This window comes from Poromitra crassiceps, assembly GCF_964638095.1.
Source record: "Poromitra crassiceps genome assembly, chromosome: 19".
Lineage (NCBI taxonomy): Eukaryota > Metazoa > Chordata > Actinopteri > Beryciformes > Melamphaidae > Poromitra > Poromitra crassiceps.
Window position 1 is genome coordinate 19,091,904 of NC_139646.1, and position 9,781 is coordinate 19,101,684.

A 9,781-nucleotide genomic window follows, 5' to 3' on the forward strand; every position below is an offset into this window, starting at 1 on the left:
CTGTGGGGAAGCCCAGAGAGGTCTCAGAGCAGCCGAAGATGGCGAGTTCTGCCTCCGGCTGTAGGGTTAATTTGTAGGCCTTAGAGTACCAATCAAATATTTTGGCCCAGAATCCCGACAGTGAAGGGCAGAACCAGAAGGCATGAGACAGTGTGCCCTCTGACATCTGACACCTGTCACACAGTGGTGAGACAGAGGGGAAGGTATTTCTTCTTCTTCTGTTACACAGATATCATGATGTATCATAGATAAATTGTCTTACAATTGAATGTATCGAGTGTCGCATAATATATGGTGATATTATTGTTATCATGATCAACGTATCGTGATAGTATCATATCGTGTGTTGCAAAGCATAGTGCTTTTTGTTGTTATGGAAATGGCCACCCTAATCGCCAAGTACACGTTTTTGACAATACAAGACCCACAGGACACCACATACATAGTGCAAAGGGAAAGTACAAGACATACTATGATTGTATATTATACTATGACAGTATAATCACCTTTTATAAGCATTAAATGAAAGCAGTGTGCCAGGAGTTGGCTCTACAATGTTTCAAGATTTACATCCTGCACTTGCTCCAATGATAAAAGAATAATGAATAATATACTTTATAGAACACTCCAAAAGGTGAATACTTTACTGGGTAATATCAGCCCAAACATCTGACTTGTTAAAGATGCATCCCACAGTTGCTATAGCAACTGGCGAGCTTGGAATTGTAAGGTTGTATCTGGGTGGAGTGCGGTTGAGCGTCAAAGATTTGACATGATCAGCTGGCAAAAATAACATAACATTCAAAGATCATGGATATGTGAATAACTCAATAGGCCTAGTGTTAGAAGAGTGTCCCATTCCCTTCATTGAAACCATATATAGATTCACCCTATTTGCCCACATTAAATTCAGGTGTGTCAGGTTTGGACGGTGTCCAAATCAAAACTTTGACGCACAATCCAAACTCCTAAACGGCAGTGAGCAGCTCTCTGTCTAGAGCAGTGTCCCCAACCTTTTCTATCTTAGGGCCCACTTGAAAATCTCAAAACTTTTCGTGACCCACCTCCAACCCCATCAAAAAATACGGCCAAATAATGCGTTCTCAGAGCACATTTTATTTTCCAGTCACTAACACAGCATCTGAAACATGTTGCAGCATTTTCAGTGTTACAGTTTTCAAAGAGCCGTCCACAAGCAAGGGTTAAGAAAAGTGTTAAATTTTTTTTTTTTTTTTTTTTTTTTACCTTTATTTATACAGGGGGAGTCTCACTGAGAGCAGTCTGATCTGCTGGCCACTGATCAGCTCCACTGGAGCGGTTGGGGATAAGGGCCTTGCTCAAGGGCACCTCAGTGGTGGTAATGAGGGAGGGGCAAGCGCTGCCTTTTCACTTTCCCCACCCAGATTTATCCTGTCGGTCCCGGGGATTGAACCGACGACCTTCCGGTCACAAGCTCGCTTCTCTAACCATTGGGCCACCACTGCCATTTTGGAGGCCCACTTGTAATACTCCCATGGACCACCAGGGGGCTGTGGACCACAGGTTGGGAATCGCTGGAGAAAGCTGGACTCACCAGCGTCTGATATTTTCTTCTCTCATCTCTTTGGTTTCCTTTTGGTATAAAGCCCCACAGACTGGCTGGTTGTAAACATATACCTGCAGCCAAGGATGTAGTCCCTCATAGACTCTTGCCCAGGATGGGAGAGGTTGTACAGCCAGCTGCGGGGATAGGGCGCTCCAGGTTTAAGGTCGATAGCACAAGCGTAGGGTCGGTGGGGTGGCACAGACAAGGTATGATTTTGGGGACTAAATCATGGTAAACCATGGGAACTGATGACAGCAGACACCGGCACAGGGGAAGCAGGAGTAAGCGCAGCGAAGTTTGCATGGCAAAACGTACTCCATATTACCTTGCCAGTGGACCAGTCAATGTGGAACCCCCACTAACAGGGCTAACCAGGGATGACCAAGAACCAAGGGGGTACCAGGGCAGTCAAATACATGAAAGCAAATCTTTTCCTGATGATTCCCAGAAATGCAAAGAATATTCTCAGTAAGGCAGGCGAGGAGCTGGCCATTGAGGGCGCTGGCTTCACGGCCAGTGGGGAGGAATGGTACCCACGGCCAATTGAGCCACAATCCCCACGATCCAAAAAGCTCTCATCTCCCCCCGAGTCAACGAGTACAGGAAGGGTAATGGACTGATCCTGCCACTGGAGGGTGGCATTAATCAGCGACCGGGGGAGATGGGTAGTTGGTTTGGCTCAGCAGTACATCCTTCTGGATTTATCCATCCAGTGTTTTCCTACATTCTTTTTATGGCATCATCAATGTCAGAGATCTTGTCCTTCAATTGGATCCACTGGTCAGGATTCAGGGAAATACCTTTTCTGCCTGGCTTCATCTCCCCATCTTGGTTCATCCAGTACTCTCTGATGTCAACCAGAACTGTGCCTTTGAAGTTCCTCACGCTGACATACCTCGTCTTACTGATCTGGAACATGTTGTCATCAGAGTTGCTGCTGCCTTTTGAGGCGCCGCCTGGGTTGGAGCCCTCTCCAGTCTTTGTTTTCTTGGCCGGTTTCTCTGATGCAGCTGACTTTTTCTTTCTCTTAGCCTTAGTCTCCACTTCGCTGTCAGACTCACTTCCAGATGTGGTTGACAGCTCTTCCTTTGATTTGGGCATTCTGATCGTGTGTACTAGTAGCTCTTGTACTCACTGTTAGGCGGGAGACAAGTGGGTTCACGTGGAGACACTTGAAGGGCTTCAAACACTTGGGAAACTGGAACTGGCTACAGGCAACTTGGAGAACAAGGAGTAGGCGTAAGCTGTTGCAGTAGTTGACCGAAAACTGAATTTTCCGATCGAACACTGAGAGCTGGCAGAGCTGACTCTTATAGCTCCTGAACAGTGACATCATCGACGATTTATGACATCATCACAGACAGTGACGTCATATGTGAGTGACATCATCAGTGGAATCATCAGGGATGACATTATCATAAATTATTACACTGTCGACATCATCATTCACTGTGGCATTATCACTGTTGACATCCTTGGTGACCTCTTCATCAGTGGTGACATCATCTAACAAAAAGAGTGAATTCTAAATGTGACGTGGTATTGTGTGAGTTACTGTAACTTCTTCTTGTCTGATGAGGTCATATGAGGTTGACTGGACCATAGAGCCTCTGACTAGCATGCACATTCAAACACGTAGGATCCAAGAGGTGTTTAACCATTTACTGCGTGGTAAGAAGACGTGTGTGTGTGTGTGTGTGTGTGTGTGTGTGTGTGTGTGTGTGTGTGTGTGCGCTACAATCCAAACAGTTAAGTGGGGGTGTGGTAACGCAGACTGTGTGGTTTTTCATCTATACACATGTCATCATCAGTGTTGGGCAAGTTACTCTGGAAAAGTAATTAGTTACTGATTGATTACTGATTACTCCTTAAAAAAAGCGCGTTTGTTTTTTCATCGATGCACACATATAAGGTATACTACAGACACTGCAACAATCCAAGGCAGCAGTGTCCAAGCCAACTCTCAAACAAAGGATTGAACTAAGAGGCTTTTAAAGGCAGCATGAAGGTGGGTGGAATCAGCCCTGATCATTTGCAGGTGTGTGCTGCTGACTGAGGTGAGTAGGCAGAGGTCAAAGGTGAGGCTGTGATGAATTGTGGCAAATTGAGTCCAGAAGTCAGTCTTTTCAACACTGATATAATCCCCCATTCTCTCTGTCTCTTTTCCCCACATCTATGTATCTATCTATCTATCTATCTATCTATCTATCTATCTATCTATCTATCTATCTATCTATCTATCTATCTATGTATCTATCAATCTATCAATCTATCAATCTATCTATCTATCTATCAGCTGCTGCTCACCGCGGCTGCTTTCATCAAGTCACCGTCATTAAAGAGCTGCAGTGATGAACCAGTGGAGTGCTTAGGTATAATCTCCTTCACCGCCCACAGGCCTGTCCATCAGTGCCCACTAGACGGTCATTACAGACACTAGAGCAGCCCACTTCAGCTGCCCTCTCTCTCTCCCTCACAGCCACTTCTCTGTTCTCGTGTCACCCAACAGATATACTTTCTGCTGTCCATCACAATCGGAGCGATGGCACAAAGGCTCGCAATAATTGGAATAGCTTTTATCTGGGATGATTACTGGAACGACACGGTATGCTCGTAAAGCGTGGCGGGGGGGGGGGGACGGGCGGGGGGGGGGGACGGGTGGGGGGGCTTAAAATGTGTCGGTTGTTTATTTAATTCTCCACTTCCTGTTCTATAATGATCTCTTCCCATTGATCGACGTGTCAAGACGCCACTGGGATGTAGCAGCCGCGACTTCGCGGTGATGCGTGACAGCGCAGACGTATCTGTGTTAGCGCTCCTGTCATGTGCATCGGGCCCTTCTCGCCTCGGCGGCATGCACTCGTGTATTTCATACTTCAAAGTGTTGCTTGTCAATGTCGGCGCTAAAATCAGGTTAGAGAGCCTGGGTTTGAAGGCAGCCCAAGACATTTGTCAGATGTCATCTCTCGTTCTTTCCCAGGTCTCTCTCAATTCAGTTCAATTCAATTCAATTCAAAGAGGCTTTATTGGCATGTATGTAATAACAACAAAATTGCCAAAGCGTTTCAGGACAATCAACAAAAGATGATCTAACAACAAAGTAAACGCAAGTAAAATACAAAAGTAAATAGGACAGAATCAGTTCATCAGGTATGATACTGACAGAGCATGAAGGTAACATCTCTTACAATACACAATTGTACTACTATATATACTACTATAAATTACAACAGTATTATTACCAATACATACAGTGTTAGTACAGTGATGAACAGACAGTTGAGAAGTAAAACAGGTGATAAAAGTAAGGAAGAGTAAAGTAAGGTGAGACAGGTCATTGTGGGCTGTCTCTCAGTTTGTGACAGGCGGTCAGGTACTGTGCAGCTACACCTGCTGTCAGTCTCTCTCCCAGCACGATCTACACCTGCTGTCAGTCCCTCTCCCAGCAGGATCTACACCTGCTGTCAGTCCCTCTCCCAGCAGGATCTACACCTGCTGTCTGTCTCTCTCCCAGCAGGATCTGCTGCTGGACACTCATTCATGTTTGTGAAGTTGGGGATTAATAAATCAAATGTCTTAAAGTAATCTGCTCTGATGTTATGATATTTGTCACAGTTCAAGAGGAAGTGCATGTCTGTCTCCACCTGTCCTGTTACGCAGTGGCCACATATCCATTCCTCTTTTGGTAGCCAGGACTTTTTATGCCATCCTTTCTCTATGGCCAGAGTGTGGTCACTCAGCCTGTATCTGCCTCTGCTTTGGGTCTTTTACCCTGAAAAGATATTCTGCTAATTAATTAATTAATTAACGGTTTAGGGCCAGATAACAATGAAGTTTGTTTTGTGTTTGTGTTTGATTGGTCCAATGTTCCAGATAGGCATCCTTTGTTTATTGTATAATTTGGTTGACTCTCATTGGTGGTTTTGGAGCCTACCCTTAATCATATTGTATGCCACACTGCTCAAACGCACACAGATGTCAAAAGGTTGAACGTTCACATGAAGAGTCGGCCCCTTTGTTTTGTTTTGCTGTTTTCTTCAGTATTTACTGTGAAACCCTGTAGTTGTCCACATTCCTCTTATTTCACTACATTTAATGCACCTGGAATTAAAAGTGATTGTTCTACAGAGTCTTTCAAATAAGTTTCTCCCCCCCTGCCCTAGGCTGATTTCAGGTGCAGAAATGCCCTTTTTGGATATCGAGACAAATTCTAGCCATATTCTGGAACATCAAAACCCTGTGTGTGTGTGTGTGTGTGTGTGTGTGTGTGTGTGTGTGTGTGTGTGTGTGTGTGTGTGTGTGTGTGTGTGTGTGTGTGTGTGTGTGCGTGCGCGCGCGTGCGTGCGTGCGCGTGCGCATGCGTGTGTCGTCTCCTTTCTTCAGCCAGAGTGAATTACATTTCAGGTCTAATAATCACATCCCGTAATGCTGCGTGGTCTCTGAGACCATGGCAGCTGATCATAATGAGCTCCTGGAAAATACATTTGTCTAGACAAATTGTTTCCCAGGGAAATATCTGCTCGCCTGCATCAGCTGGTGTCTCCAGTCAGGCCCTGCTCGCCTGCATCAGCTGGTGTCTCCAGTCAGGCCCAGACGCCCGGCAGCTGATCAGCCCGCTGTTCATGATACAGTCGCCGGTTTAAATGATACTTCTGAAATACTTTGAGGAGATCTTGAAGATGGGCTGACAGGGGAGAGACTACAGCTTAACCTCATGGCCTACATACACGGAATGCCTTGTGGTCCGGACACCTGTCGGGATGGCGGAGGAACAGAGAAACCTCATGAAACTCTTCAAACATATTTCCTTGCATTTTTATGCCTCCACCTGCAGTGTTTTTAGGTTGTCCATCTGATGTTCATTAACGCCGCGTTAACGAGCATCAGACTACATATGGCATAAGGCGTTCCTGAGATATTACCACAAGAACGCCTTGACGGAATTAGTTCAAAGTTGGCTCAAACATGGACTCAAGGATGAACTGTTTCGTTTTTGGTGGTCAAAGTTCAAGGTCACTGTGACCTCACGACTGCCCGTTCCATGCTCGTAAACGTGATATCTCAGGGACGCCTTGAGGGGATTTCTTCTCCACTTGGACCCAAGCATGAACTGGTTAGATTTTGGTGGTCAAAGTTCAAGGTCACTGTGACCTCACACGTACGTCCGTCTGTTCCATCAATGAAGGGGGACGGGGCTAGGCCATGGCTAGGGATAGGAAGGTCATAGAGTCGGGATTCGAGCTGATTCTTAAAACTACAGTTGGTGCTACTCTTATATGAGTGGGCAGTCTATTCCTGCGTGTCTCCTCCAGCATTGCCATTCTCTTGTGGTGTGTGGCAGGTACACATTATTATTATTTTTTAATCTGTTTATGGGAAATGCGTGCCGCATAATGACTTTTAGAGCAAATGAAACAAAACAAAGTAATCCCTTAAAGTAATTATTTTTAAACTGTATTGAGAATATACAGTACCACCCATTTAAACTGTTACTGTCATGGAATACAGTTATATTATATCTCATATTTTGTATTTTATTTAAATACTGTATTTTAAATACATGAATCCTCTTACTCCCCAACCCTGGTCATGGTTAAATAAGAAAAAAACGTGCAGCCACAACTGTTGGGGCTTGTGGCAGAGGGGTTAGGCGTTTGACTTCCATACCGAGGCCCGGGGTATGATCCCTGGGTGCCACATTCAAACAGTTAACATACCTTTTTGGTATTTAACTATAACCTAACCCTAACCCTTTTTATTATTGAACTATGACCTAACCCTAACCCTAACCTTAACCTTGTTTTACTTGCCTAACTGTAACAACCAGACTTTGGGACATAATTCTAGTTTTCAAATCATGTATTTTTGAGAGACTGTGTTCCCCCACGGATGCTGGGATGTATAGCTGCAGTCTCAGCCAACAATGAGCGGCAATTAAAAATGAGAGGAGGAGTCAACCTGTGGCTTAATTTTGCTCTGTTTTGTACTGAAATTTGAACTGCTGGGATTTAATCTAACCTGAACTTTCCTACCCGGTCTCTGGACTTTCCTCGACTCTGCACAGATTTTTGGTTCTGTGGACTCATTCTCTGGTCTTCAACAAATCTGTGGACAAACTGGACTTTGCACTATTCTATGGACTGATATGCATATGAGCACTTTTTTGATATGGCAGTTGTCTTGTTGTTGTTTGTTTGTTTTTTTGTTTTCCTTGTCTTGTCTTCTGTCTGATTTTGTTTTGTTAAACTCAAAAATGCTATAAATAAAATACATAAAAAAAAAAAAAACATGCTACTTTCATAATAAATGATGCTCTCTGTTGGTGTGAAACATTGATGACAAACACCGACCTTTTGTGAAGGTGCTGCGTTGAGGGTAGCCAAATGAGAGTAGGAGAAAACAACAGTGAGTCACCGCCAACAGAGTGAATAATCCCACATATTGCAGCCACCTCGAATAGGCGTATGTCACACTGAAATAAACAGAAGAGGCACAGCTTGTAGTATGTGGGCGCCACAGTCAACAATCATCGTCATCGCCACCTTTTCACCCTGGCCACCTACACGTGCACACCTCAGACACGGGCGCACCGATCCTCCTACACACACGCATACGAAAATACACACACTTGTACATTAAACACACACACACACACGCACGGACTTCAGCAGCGAGGCGGCTGGGTCAAATGCAACTTTATTCCCTCACGCCCACAGTCCTCAACTGGCAAATGGTTGTTTTGTCCTGTATGTATTTGATAGCTGGTGACATTTTCATCCCTGTCTTTTTGAATGGTGGCCATGCTTAGCCACAATACTTAGAGACGGATGTGCACTCTAACCTGATGATCCATTCCCAGAGGCTGCTGATTTCGACAGCTGGCTTCTTCCAATAGGCTGTCAGCAAGCAGATCCCCCTAATGACATCACTGGTGGTTGTTGATGTGTGAGGTAGAGAGAGGCAGACAAACATACATGCACACACACACACACACACACACACACACACACACACACACACACACACACACACACACACACACACACACACACACACACACAGACAAAGCCCCACCAAAAAATGTAATGGTAAAAAACAAAGATATTTATTTCAGACATTTTATGCTTTATTGACAGATGTATTGTGAGTGGACATAGAGGTGTGGGAGAGAGAGAGAGTGAGAGGAAGAGAGAAGAACATGCAACAAAAGCCCACAGACTGGATTTGAACCAGGTCACTGTGAGGCTCAACTCATGTGCCACCAGGGGATGGACACCTTCTGGTGTTAATTAGTAATTACTTTATTGAGCAGCCAATCAGTATCCTCCAACAACCTGCTAGAGGTTTGAACTAGGGGTGGAGCCGAACCCGGTATTCCGTAAAGCACAAATATGTGGGTTTTTACAAATGTTATTTATTTCATACAAATATTTATACAATTATTTGTTTCCTCTGCCTCTGTCTGTGTGTCATGGATGTGTAAGCCTGAGCTATGTGGGTCTCTCTGTGTGGCTGAGTGGTGAGTGCAGTTGTCTCTGTTCTGATAGACGAGGGATCAAAACCCACTGTAGGAATCCTCCATTGCAGTATAGTTTATTGAATAATGTTTATGTTAACACTTTAATATCCTCAAATTAATTAGAAGTGTAATAAAAACTAAAAGAAGATTGTTACGCCTATTTCCACTTTTATTCAAATACAAATAACTTTGCTGCCTCAAAAAACATAGATGAAAGTTCAGTCTGTACACATTCAAGCTTAGAACACACAACCTCTCCCTCTGGAGGCAGCTGACATATACAGTGAACCACAAAGGTACTGCCACTGATGTTGTATTTCCAGTGTTGGGGAGTAGTGAACTACAATGTAGTTGACCTATGTAGTTGAACTACATTTTGCAGTAGCTTGCTGGTAGTTGAACTACATTCATATTTGCGTAGTGAGTCAAGTAGTTACACTTTTTTCTGTAATTTTGGTGTTGTTTAACTACTCAAACTACAAACTATAATTTTGGGCAATAAAATGAAAAGAACAGGCACGGCTCCAGGATTTTTTCTAAGGGGGGTTTGGGGGAGGCTAGACCAATATGTGGGGTGGGGGTGCTAAGAAACAAGAGTCTTGTCTTGTCTCCTCCTTGTCAGACCTACTTCAACAGTCAAAGATCAAGGTTTAAAGCTACAATACGAAAATGTTAGA

At 44.2% G+C, this 9,781-nt stretch overlaps 1 pseudogene across 1 annotated transcript; it reads right to left on the reverse strand.

Annotated features, from left to right (window-relative positions):
- Positions 1–2,305: 2,305 nt before the first annotated feature.
- Positions 2,306–2,702, reverse strand: LOC310793935 (activated RNA polymerase II transcriptional coactivator p15 pseudogene; annotated as a pseudogene). Its single transcript has one exon. The product of its transcript is annotated as an activated RNA polymerase II transcriptional coactivator p15 pseudogene (transcript).
- Positions 2,703–9,781: the final 7,079 nt, after the last annotated feature.